Below are 13,854 nucleotides of genomic sequence, written 5' to 3'. Positions count from 1 at the left end.
GACGGCGTCATGTGCTCCCAGGAAATCCCTCCACCCGGCTGCCCCGATCCACTCACATACCTTTTTTGGTGAAATGTTCTAGTTATGAGTGATACTGTAGGCGTGCACACGCTAAAGGCGTTAACGCGTGTGCCACTATTGTACTGAAGCCAGCGCTTCAGACGCCTTAACGTGTGCATGTGTGACTGAAATAGCCTAAACTGTCACATCGGACTCTTTTGGTAATACTTGCAGCTTTTAAACTCAAGACGAGCGTGTGCAGGTGGCATGGCATGAATGACCCCTCGCTATTTGATTTCCACAAACACTACACAGTATGTGTCTGTACGCTCATGTAGAATTGAACAGGTCTACACGTCACGTATTTGAGGCGTAGTTCACCCGTCATGCACCCGTCACTTAGGCGTATGAGCAACAACGTGTGTGCAGCGTCTGCATGACACATATGTGACGCCCGTCTGTCCATTGAAAGTGGATGAAATTTACACAGGCACGTTAGAGGTTTGTATCATTGCATAGGCGCTGTACACACATTTTTAGTATAGTGTACTGGCATAAAATGCCCCTGATAGTCCACTCAAAGGGCAGAACACACACATGCATATGTATGCTTTTCTGGGGCCAAAAGCAATATTGTTGGTTTTCAGCTTTTGTATCAAATATAAGTTGAAATGCTCACTCATTATCTTCTGCCACTTTATCCTCCACATGAGGGTATTGGCATGGTGTCAAAATTGTTCTGCTGACTGTTTAACACTTACGACAAGGTTTAGATGTTTAAGACATAACCCCAGAAAACACAGAATTTGACTGCACATGTCTTTTCCTTGAAACAGTTTTGTCACATGTGCAAACAGAATAAAAACCATGAGTACTTCCTGCCTACCTTTGTCACATCTCCACAAGCCTTTCACACGCTTGTTTGTCAATGAGCTCTTTGTGAAGAATAAAATATAACATGGACAATTCTTGTCTCAGGTTTTTATATAATCTCTCACCATCTCAACAAAAGATTTTTTGGGGGATACTTTGAGTTAAGACACACTTTAATCAAAGTTGGACCTAATAATATCTGGGTTTGAGGGCATTGCCTTTGGAGTGTGAGGGAATTTGCTGATGAAATGCTACATAAAGTGACTTCACCTGCCACACCGTAGAGAGTGTGCAACCTGAGTCACTTTGTTGTTGACATGGGCAATGAAAATGGAGAAACACCGAGATAAGTGAACAGATCAGTGAGCAGTTTGCCGGATCTGAAGTGCAGTGACAACTTGTTGATGGAGTTTTGTTATACATGTGGTGATTCAACTTTGTAATTGTTGAGAAAATATTAATACAAATGATCAATTATTTTAAATAATTCGTTTTGTTATTAATGTTCTTAAAACCCTTGCGTGGGGCACCATTATGTTGGTGGTTCAACAAAAGTGACAATAATTTGATTGTTAAAATAAAAGTAATAAACATAAATTAATTCGTTTTAATAATTGTGACCCGCCACGGACCAAGCAGGAACAAGTCGGCAAATCGCAAAACGAGAAAAAACAGGACAAATTACAAAAAATTACAAATCACAGTATTGTGGGTCTTAAAACCATAAACCTTGTGTTTGAATTAAGGTTGTTTTATCGCTGTGAATCACTCCTAGTTTGGGTGTGGCCATCTCACATTCCAGAGCTTTTGTTGCTTTTTCAGCCAATCAGCTGACGATCACGGAGAATACACATGGCTAATTAATATGCACGTACAGAGAGAGAGAGAGAGGGAGGGGGGGAGAGAGACAGTGTCTGGAACTTTCCAGCATTTATGCGTGTGTGAGTGCAGTGCGAAATTAAAGCGTGATTGTCATCAAAGCAATCGTCATCAAAGCTTTGTTTGACAAAGGAAGGCAAGGAGAACAGGACAATAATTGTCTGTGGCTGAACATCTTCACAAGGACAGAGAAAGCACAGAGACTGCTGTCGTGTGGGCTGTAGCATTTTAAGCTAGCGATCTTTATGCTAACGTGTTAGCAGACTTCATCGTCCCAAAAACAACAAACGGATGGATTATTCAGTGGCTGAAAAAATAGCAGGACAGACACAGTAGTTGTCAAGGTCTTCAGGTCCACCGTTGTGAAGAGAGGGACAGGTATTGGGGCCCCACGTTGGGCGCCAAAATGTCGAGATAATTTGGTAAAAGATGGATGTTGGAGCCAGCTCAGGAATGAAACAAGAGTTTATTTCTGTACAGAAAGAGCAATCACGAAGCAACTTGCAGATTCAGTCACCCCGCGAAGACTGCTGGGACAATAGAAAATCTCTCTAGTTAACCTGTCTGGTGGGTGTGTCAACGACCCGCCCCACACAGACAGAGTAGAACAAAAGGTTTCCTCCCTCCCACGGGAAGAGAGGGAATCAGGTAGACCCCCATAGGGAAAGAGGAAGATAGGGTGTTATGACTCAAACCCCTGTGTCTCCAACTGTTGTAAAACAAAATAGAAAATGGTCCCTTGATCTTAGGTCATACTTTTACATCTATACAATATCAATACAAAATTTCCGTAACATATCCCTCCTGTTTATGCTGATTTTAAGCATAATTATGACTTAATTTTGTAGAGTGTGAGAGCGAAAACCCTTTCGAGCAGTTCAAAACATTCTATTTATCCATTATCCTTTCAGAAAGGGAAACTCTCTCATGGTCCCGCTGCCCCGGCAACCACACACAGGTATTCCATGTTACAAGAAACAGTAATCATACACAAAATAAGCATCATTTAAAAAATCAAACATTTTTTCCATCAAAACAGAACATAAAACATCCTTACTTAATCTAACATTCAACACAAAATTTCAAACATTCACACAGTATATGAGGTCAGTCATATACTGTGACTGACCTCGGACGAGGACGGACGCAGCAGACGGAGCTCCGTGAGATAACACTTACTGGCTGCCAGCTACTGGGAGCCGCTGTAAGAGATTATACGCACACTTGGAGTGGGAGAAAAAAATGACGACAAAGAAAATGGAACTACTTGCTGCAAGCCTTGCTGCAAGCATGGACGACATGAAAATGACATGAGGATCATGCGTGTGGACATGACGGCGGTGATGAAGAAGTTGGAACCCTTGGAAGGGATGATGGCTGAAATCAGACAGCTCAAGGAAGAGAATATACAGCAAGCCCATCGGCTGAAGGACTTGGAGATTAAAGTGGATACGATGGGTCAGCAGATGGAGTGGATGGATCAACAGAGTAAGATCAATGAGGTGATTGTGGCAGGCCTCAACATCAAAATTAAGCATCAGTCCTATGCCAAGGCGGCTGCAACTGATGGTAACCTTCCACCGGATGAATCGGCAATCAAGTCTGTGGGGCAGCAGGTGGCAGAGTTCCTGAACGACAAGGGAATAGAAATGGATGTTGATAAGTTGGAAGTATGTCGCCTCTTACCACAATGGAAAGGGCATGCAACACGGGCAATCTTGATGAGATTCGTAAACCTGAGAGATAAGACAGCACTGCTGAAGCAAGGCATAAAGCTCAAAGGCACAAAAGTCTACATCAACGAAAATCTCACCAAACGGAATGCGAACATCGCCAAAGGGGCTCGCCAGCTGAAGAAGGAGGGCAAGATCGACAAGACCTGGACGGCAAACTGCAAAATCTACATCAGAACGAAGGAATCCTCACCAGAGGGAAGCAAAGTACTCCAGATCAGGAGCGAGGAGGACTTCGAGAAATTCAACAACTAAAGATGGCCCACAACCTATCCATGGACACACCACAACTAAGGTTAAAGGTCCCTATACAGATGAACAAGATGACGGAATTATTAAGGAGGATTGCTGAGCATGGAAATGAGGAACCGACTACGAATCAACAGAGAGATCACGCATTAACAGAGCATAATGAAGGAATTGACCCGGATGAACACTTCTATGTCGATACATCGGAGAAATGTCACTACTACACTGAGGAGCAGTTCAATGAAAACGTCAAGATGAAAGGATCACTGTCAATAATTCACTTTAACAGCAGGAGTTTATACGCCAACTTTTACCACATTAAGGAATATCTACAACGCTTAAAAAATCCCTTTAACATCATCGCGGTGTCAGAAACATGGATTAATGAGGAAAAAGGCGACGTTTTTTGCCTGGAGGGATACGAGCTGGTCTGTGTAAACAGGACAAACAAAGGTGGTGGAGGAGTGGCCTTGTTCATCGATAACAACATCGAATTTGACATTGTACAAAATTTATCCGAGGGCATTGATCAAGTATTGGAATGTGTGACAGTTGAAATTTGTGTGCCTAAGGGCAAAAATGTTGTGGTAAGCTGTGTTTACAGAGCACCAGACTCTAGAATAGAAGATTTCAGTGAGTACATGGGGAGAAAGTTCTCAGACCTTAACCATAAGAGGGTGTTTATCTGTGGTGATGTAAATATTGACCTACTCAATCCAAAACAGAATATGGTAATTGATGACTTCACTAATACTATGTATGCGCTGGGCTTTCAACCTTTGATTACGAGGCCAAGCAGGATAACCACACACAGTGCTACCTTAATCGACAACATCTTCACGAATGCCATAGAGAACAACATAACTAAGGGAATCTTGGTCAATGACATAAGTGACCATTTGCCAATATTTGCAAATTACGACTGGAAACAAGCAGTGGGGCGGCCTCAGCTCAAAGACACTTATGTAAGGGTCAGGACTGAGGACAAAATTAATGAATTAAACAATGAACTACTTAACCAAAACTGGGACAATGTCTATAAGGAGAAAGAGATAAATGGTGCATATGACTGTTTTGTGAGAACATTTGCAATGCTGTATGACAAATTTTGCCCAGTGCTGAAAAGGCACACAAATCAAACACGGGGAAAGAATCCATGGATGACAAAATCTCTGATAAACGCTTGCAAGAAAAAAAACAATCTTTACAAGCAATTCATTCAGCAAAGGACTGATACCACTGAGAGGCGATACAAACTGTATAAAAACAAACTGAATGCCGTCCTTCGGGACTGCAAGAAGGAGTATTATGGAAAAGTACTGGCAGAAAACAGAAATTGCACTAAGAAACTGTGGGAGATTCTGAACAATGTAACTAAGAATAAGAATGTTAAACAGGGCTATCCTATGTATTTTAATGATAATGGTAAACAAGAAAGCAATATGGGAATCATAAGTCAAGAATTTAATAAGTTCTTTGTAAATGTGGGTGCAGAGTTAGCCAAGGCCATACCAAATTCTCAGCTACCCTGGAATCATTTAGATAAAGAAGCTAACAGGAACGTTAACTCCCTGTTCCTTTCGCCGGTGGACGAGACGGAGATACGACACCTGGTCGCTGGGTGCAAAGACAAAACATCCACTGATGTGAACAACTTCGATATGAAGCTTATCAAGAGAGTATTAGATGGAATAGTGGCTCCTCTAACGTATGTTTGTAATCTCTCCTTTCAAACAGGGAGATTTCCTGACAATATGAAAACTGCAAAAGTTTTGCCCCTGTTCAAAAAAGGTGACGTTCATGAGTTCACAAATTACCGACCAGTCTCAATATTACCACAACTTTCTAAAATTCTAGAGAAACTTTATAACAATAGGTTGGACAAATTCATCAACAAACACGGTCTGTTGGATGACAGCCAATATGGATTCAGAAGCAACCACTCGACTGCTCTGGCCTTGACCGAATCAATGGAAACAGTTACTGATGCGATTGACCATAAATTGCATACCATAGGGATATTTATTGACCTGAAAAAAGCATTTGATACGATTAACCATGAGATCCTGATGGCAAAACTAGAGAGATATGGTATTAGAGGTATAGCACTAGAGTGGGTTAAGAGCTACTTAAGCAATAGATCCCAATACGTCAAGATAGGTGATGAAGTGTCGGACTGCTTGGACATAGTCTGTGGGGTTCCACAGGGATCAGTTCTGGGCCCAAAACTGTTTATACTATATATAAATGACATATGCAGAGTGTCTAATATTCTGAAATTAATATTGTTCGCTGATGACACAAATATCTTCTGCTCTGGGGATGATCTGAATCAACTAGTGGAAACAGTCAATAATGAAATGGCCAAACTTCAAGAATGGTTCAACATAAATAAATTATCACTGAACTTAGAGAAGACTAAATACATGTTATATGGGAAGAAAGGTCATAAGAAGAGTATCAATATTCATGTTAACGGGGTGGGAATTGAACGAGTTAAGGAACACAAAGTATTGGGCGTGATTATTGATGAAATGTTAAGTTGGAAACCGTATATCAGACAGTTGAAAACTAAACTAGCTAGGAGTGTGTCCATATTATGGAGGGTGCAGAAGCTCCTAAACCGTGATGCTCTCTACTTATTATACTGTACACTGATCTCTCCTCACCTACACTACTGTGCTGAAATTTGGGGTCACACATATAAAACGAGTACGCACCCACTGCTGATACTACAGAAAAGAGCTCTAAGAATTATACATTATGCCGGATACAGAGAACATACAAATCAACTATTTATCGAATCGAAAATACTGAAGCTCGATGATATAATACGCTATCGTGATGCTCAGTTTATGTACAGGGCGGCTAACCATGGCCTCCCTCACAACCTTCAAATGCTTCTCCAAACCAGGGAGAGGGGACTCCACCTAAGGGGGAACTTAGTTTTCAGACAGAAAAAAGTGCGGACAACGCTAAGGTCTTTCACAATGTCGGTCTCTGGGGTTAAGCTGTGGAACAATCTTGATGATGAGGTCAAGACCTCAGCTACACTGAGAATGTTTAAAAAAAAGTATGTAAACATGATTGTGGCTGGGTACAGGGCGTCCCAACCAGACTGTGGATGAAGTCATGGTCAAATGTCTGTTGACACTATACTGAGATGTTATGATGAATGCCTTATGTAACTTGTGAAGTATAAAGCTGTGTTCCAAAACCGAACCGTTCAAACATTACAACGCTGCCCTAACTTGCAATGGAACTGCTGAGCTGGTCACTGAACGCAATAGACCGGATTTTTTCTACGCGAAAAGCGGGCTCTGATGAACCTGAATGTCCTGGAGGGACATTCCCGGCTGGTTACACTAGAGATGCATGGGGGAAATGGCAAATCTCATGCCTGGCTGCACTAGACATAGAGGATGTCGAAGATGTGTACATATTCACATTCATGATAATTGGAATGTTATCCTTGGCATGTGGAATGTACATCCAGATTCGGAGGCAGAGGAAGGCCTCCATGGAGCAGCTTGAGACGAGGGTGGACATCGCCACGATTAAGAATGCCGTGATGGGGTTGCGCACCGACAACTCCGCAATTCGAGACTGCGTGGTACAGATGGGAGTGGATGCAGCCAAACGAGATGAGCTGGTGAAACTAAGCGTGGTGAGAGCTATGCGAGAGAGGGATGAATAAATCGGCGGAACCGAGGCAACAACTTGAGACTGTGATCGCTCGTGATGGTTCGACAGGGACACATGTACGGCCGTGCATGTAGCCTATTGACTGCCTTGAGATGAACTGCAGCCTTATGCTATTGTTGCTGCGACGTCCAAAATGTCGAAAGTTAACATGAAAAAAAAAAAAAAAAAAAAAAAAAAGTAATAAAATTGTATGGGTAATGGGGGCGGGACTAGATAAGCTTTGCTTCTCCCGCTGTCCCTTTCGGTCATGTGTATGAATATAAATGATGATGTATGCAGATGTTGATTACTTGTCATGCCCGAAATAAACGATTCATTCATTCATTCATTCATGTCATCCGGTAAATTTGAATGTTAAAACTTCAGTCGTGTTGTCTCCTGAAATGTCCAGACCATGTTGAATCAGTGAATCCTGTTACTGACGTTCAGGGCCCACAGTCCATTTTCTGCTGTATGAGCTGTTGCTTTCATACAGTCAACATTTTCCCTATATTGGCATCACTTTCAGACCAAATTCTGCTCTTGAGCTTGTCGTACACTTCCTTGTACTTGCTCAGTTGACACAATGCCATGCCTTCAGACTAAACTGCTGATGATGTTGTTATCATCACAGTTCAAGCTCCTCCTCTCATTGGCTCTTCCACTTCCTTTGCACCCCCCTTGGGTACACTGGTTCACAGCAGCCGCAGCCACTCAACTTCCTTGTCTCAAGCTGAGCTTCCACCATCTTTTCTGAAAGTAAAGCAAACCTATGGACTAGCCTATGGAGGGCAGTCATCTTATATGGGTTATTTGATATTTAGTACATTGCAATCTTTCAAACAGTGAGTCCTTTCTGCAGCTGTGTTAGCATAAGTTCACCTGTTAGCATTCCATGCAGTGTAAGTACTGTGATTTAAACATGCAGTTATCCAAAACATAATCAGGTTAGTGTTTTGGTAGTACACTTTTCATTTAATTTTGTTATTAAATCACTGTTGCATTAATTATATCAACCAAACCTTAACTTTAAAATTATCAACGGTAATGACAACCAACCACCCACTTCCATATTCACACCTCAATTTCCAACATTCAATATACATAATTCCCTGGCTAGGAGTTTAAACTTCCCCTCTTTCCAAATTCCAAAAACATCTTTCTCAATTTGTTTTACCAACTGCTCTCTCTCTAGGTTATCCAATGGTGCTATTTCAATCCAATGACAGAGTATCAGTTATTACTTTATTTTTCCTAATGACTACACTATTCATAACTAAATATTTAAACTCTCGATCTGGTAATGGAATTCTCAGTGGAGTATTAAACTACCAACAAAGATTACAAATGTATTATATTATTTCATACACACATTTAAATTATTTCCTCATTACAAATGTATAATTTATTGTATCTTCTATTACATTTATTTCATTTTTCCAAAAATGTTCAATTTGAATTTTATTGTTACAATATGTATTTCCATTATTGTTCTCCCCCCTTGCACAGATTTACTCTGTGCACATTATTACAAATTCTAAGTCCCCTACTTTCGTTATTTTTACCTTTACTTTTATACTGTGCTTTGTAATCTTTATGAGGTCCTTCATGAAGTCAGCATGTTCCTTAAAGACCTTAAAAAAAATTCTTAAGATTTATTTCTTTAAACGTTTAAATTAAATACCTAATTTTGTTCAAACCAGGCATTAGTTAATCTGCTAAAAATGTTTAAATTTACTTTAATCCTGTTGTTTTACTTTACAAAGTTTTTTGAGAGTGTGAAGTTTCACACCACTCAGGGGGAGTGAGCAAATGTCAGAGAAACATGATAACAGAGTAACATATGGATGACCTGGCTACGGGTCCTGCTGGCGTCCGGGGTGCGGCGCTCACTGTTGGCTTCCCCCCCCGGGGGAGCGGGTGCGGACCTGTCCCTGCCGCACCGGTGGTGCCTGTGGAGAGCTGCGGCGTTGCCCCGGTCTGAGCGGACTGGCCTCTGCTGGGCTGGGGGGCTGGGTGGGCGGGGATACACGGTCTGCTAGTCAGGAAGCTAGCAGCCGGCCCGGGTGGCCAACCTTGCCTGCCCTCCGTGCTCCCCCACCAGATCTGGTATATCACTCTCACACACACAACTAGGGCATTGGGGGAGATACAGGAAGACCATTGGGGGGGTTGGGGGGCGGGCCCACCAAGTAGTGGGCCTATCCTCCATCTTCCCCTCCAGGGGTCTCCGCTCTCCCCCAATATTTTATGGCATATTAGACACTAGGGCCTGGGGGTGGGGTGGGGCATATCGACTACCCCGCTGTCAGCAAGCAGCGGGGTGTTGTCACCTCATCCTCCCCCCCACATTTTTAATGCATACTAGATACCAACATCCCCCATACACACATCCCACAGCACACATACATACACACCACACCACATCCTGGTGGGGGTGGGGTGGGGGATGGGCGGGGGGACCTCCCGGGTACCTGTGTCCCGCCCGCCTCCCGGCTGGGCTGGGGTCGGTGGTTTGGGCTGGGGGGCGGTTGTGGAGCTCCGGGGCGCTGGCGGCTGCGGCAGGTAGTTGGGTCGGCTGTCGGTCTGTCGGGGGGAGCCCCGGGGGACTGGCCGCGGCTCTCCATGACTCCTGGGAAGGGTGATGGTGGGCGGCGAGCTGGTCGCTCGGCGGGGGCTGACTTTGGGCGCCCTGCCCTGGGTGGACGGTGGGTCCCTGTGCCGGGTGGGCGTGGGGTCCGCTGTGACAGGTCTTACGGCCTCTGACCCATACCTGTGTGGGGTCTTGCCCGGGGCGGATCCGGGACCCTGCTGCCTCCTGTTCCTTGGGGGCCCCCGGCTGGGATCCCTACATGAGCCTCTGCCGGCTCCCCTCAGGGGGGGAAGTCGTGTGGTTGGCTCCGGGGTAGGCGTCGGGGATAGCTGTGGCAGGCTCCGGCCTGCCTCCTGGGGGGGCGTTCTGGGGGAGCCTCTACTGTCCCTGGTGATGGGCTGGGCTGCCCTGGGGGCCTGGGTGTGGGGACCTGGGGCCTCAGGACCTGCCTCGGCGTGTGGTGGGCTGGTCTGTGCTTGTGGTGCCGTCGTCTCCTGCCCCCTCGGGGCGTGCTCTGCGCGTGGGGGGCGCCGGCTCTGCGGCGCCCTGCCCTGGTCCTGTGCGGGGTGGACTCGCGGCTGCCCCTGGGTCGGGCGGCGGCGGGTATCTCCGGGCCCAGGGGGCTGGTGGACGCCCCGTGTACCTGGGTTACCGCCGGTCTCCTTCCGGGGGGCTGGGGGGCGGCGACACGGTTTCACCACGGATTCCCGACCACACCAAGTGACAACCTCCGCACATACATATATATGGATGCACGAATACACAGACATACAGATACACACACAGACAAACTCTGGTTCATGATAGAACCAATATAAACTGATACAACCGTTATAAACAAGATCACCTTATCTATATGTGGTTGTTAACAAATTCTAATGGTACTGTAATACAAATGCATATCAGTGTTATTAATGTTGTAATGTTGTCATTACTGCCTTAGTGTGTTATGCTACTAATTTCTATCAAGTGTCTCTCTTTCCCTCTCTCTCTCGCTCCCCCTCTCTCCCTCCCTCCCTCCCTCCCTCCCCCTCTCTTTTCTCTCCCTCTTTCTCCCCATCTCTCTCACACCTCCCTTATCTGTCTACCCACCCTCACCCCCACCCCCCTGTCCGGCCCAGTCCTCCCACACAACCTAATAAATAAAATCAATAAAAATAAATACATAAATAGCAGGACGGGCATTACAGCGTTGTAATCACTCGCCCTGCAAACAGCAAAATCTGTTCAACACCAACAGACATGCAGTCAACCATAGTGCATGCCCAAGGTACTGGACAGGACAGGTTAAAAAAAAAAAGAAAAAAAAAAAAAGAGTAACATATGGATAACCACTCCTACTTCACAGAGAGTCTTCAAGTTTATTTTCTCACTAAGCCAGTGAAAAGTATACTGCTCCAAATCACAACAAAAATCATTCTCACTGCACATTGATTTCCCAATTGCCACTTACATCATTATACATCACTAAAATAACAACATTTACAAAAACTTGCATCACCAACAATTGATATACTGTTAATCTTTCCTTTGATTCTAACCTAATCAAATTCAATCAAACCAATATGTCACCACCTCGAAGCAGAAAACCATTTCCAACTTAGCACATTTGACCTTGTACTAAGTTTAAATAACAACACACTTCAGACAACCTTCAAACTCTCCAAGACACTCCTCACATTATTTACAGAGACACATTCACCCATACACTCAAAGTTATTTCTGCAGAGTCAGTTTCCTATAAGTCAGTCATATCTGTTAGTGGATTCACGGATTGAATCAGGTAGTCATCCACTATACCTACATCAAATGTATGCAATTTTTCTTTAATAATGTCCAAAATTATCAAAAGATATTTATTTGGTCAATATGAGTTCACCCAAGGCTTTGAGAAGAAAAAGAGCGTCCCCGATTTCTCCTCTCTTGGCAGTTAATCTGAAAACAACATAGCGTCCTATGTCGTTCCTCATGACCTTTTTATTATCTCCTAGCCTAATTGTAGATTACTTTACTTATTATTCATTTTTATTATTAATTAATTATTATTTTAACCTTATAGTGACTGTATTGTATATTTCAGATGTTAGTTGGTTACCACTAGTCATTTTCACATCACATCAACAACATCCACCAACACACATCCCTTGTCTACAATGAGACAAAGCCATTTGCAAATCAAACAAATTCTTGTCACACCTTCAACTTAAAAACTATTTCCATTTGTCCACTGGGCCTTTCAAAGCACTCTTGCACAGCTTGAATTCTCCCATTCATTCACATTCATGCTCTACATCAGAGGTGTCAAACTTATTTTCACTGTAGGCCACATCAGCATACTGGTTGCCCTCATAGGGCCAGATGTAACTGTAAGACAGAATAAATATAACTAAAAATGCAAACGCAACCTCAGAAAAAGACTTTGAAGCACGGGTGATTCTTTAGCCACAATTTGACCATTTGTTGTTTTCCTTGAGTTTAACACGTGTTCTACATAAACCACACTTATCAGGAGCCGTTAAGGACTTATTGTCTTGATCAGGGACAATTCATCCTAGACAATCATCCTCTCATTAACCATCTCATGCATCATATAAAACACAGGAACAAATTAAGCTGAGCTAACTCAGCCCCAGCCACACATCATCACCTCCATAGTGACAAGAAATATATAGTTCTTATAACAAAATACACAGTTCCTATTATTTATTTATTTAATTAATTAATGTGTTAATTTATTGTTACTGTTGTTTTTACTATTTTTTTTATTTGTATGTATTTTATTCAATATTTTAATCAAATCTCAACTTCAATTTTAACTTATTCTTTCCACTCTCACTACTTTCCACAGTCTTTTCCAATCAACTTACTTTTCCTTGCTTCTCAATCAACTTCGTCATTTTATAACAGTCTATTCAACATCCAAAAACCTCCAAAAGCACATGATTACCATGCACAATAAAACACTAAAAAACTTCCTCATCTTCTAGGTTCTGGTGTGTACGTGTGTGTGTAGGTGCAAAACCTGTTTATTGTCAAGTAATTCTGATGAATCCCCAACTCGTCTGGGTCTCCTTTCTCCTTCCCCCCTCCAGCCTCCTTGTCCTCTGCCCTTTTGAGCCTTACATTGTCGAGCCCAATGTCCAAATTTGCCACAATTGTAGCAGCTCTCATCTCCATCAATTCTCCATCCTCCTCGTCCTCCTCCTCTCCTGCCTCCACGATTGATGTTGTCTCGGAAATACACATCAGAAAATGCATTTGCATACTTTTCAACTTTTCATACCACTTATCTGACCTTGTCGCTTTCGGACTTCCTGTGACACTTCCGGTATGTGCAGGAACGAAGAGAGGAGGTGCAGAGTGAGAAGGAGGGGAGAGATTGGAGCAGAGGCCTTGGCTGGAGGTGTTGAGTGCTGATGCACGGGGGATGGAGACCCAGAGGCCTCATTCTCCTGTTTATCTCAGTTGGAGTGAAATGTCAGAAAAAAACGTTGATCAATGTCTGTCAAACCTGAAAATGATGATGTTTCTCGAATGTCTTGTTTTGTCCACAAACCAAAATGATTCAGTTTTAAAAATGTATTTGTTTATGTGGAGCAAAGAAGCAAAGAAAATATTCACATTTAAGAAGCTAAAACAATCAGAAATCTTGTTTTAATCATGAAAAAAGCTTCAAACCGATTATCGATTATCAAAATAGTTGACGATTAATTTAATAATCGATTCATCGATTAATCGTTTCAGCTCTAGTCACCACAAAGTTTTATTCTCGTTACCACAAAGTTTTATCTTCTTCTTAACCTCATCCATTGTATAGAGTCCCTGACTCTTTCCTTCTCTTTT

The sequence above is a fragment of the Microchirus variegatus genome (assembly GCF_963457635.1).
Source record: "Microchirus variegatus genome assembly, chromosome: 20".
Classification (NCBI taxonomy): Eukaryota; Metazoa; Chordata; class Actinopteri; order Pleuronectiformes; family Soleidae; genus Microchirus; species Microchirus variegatus.
Note: the sequence above shows the minus strand (reverse complement) of the source record.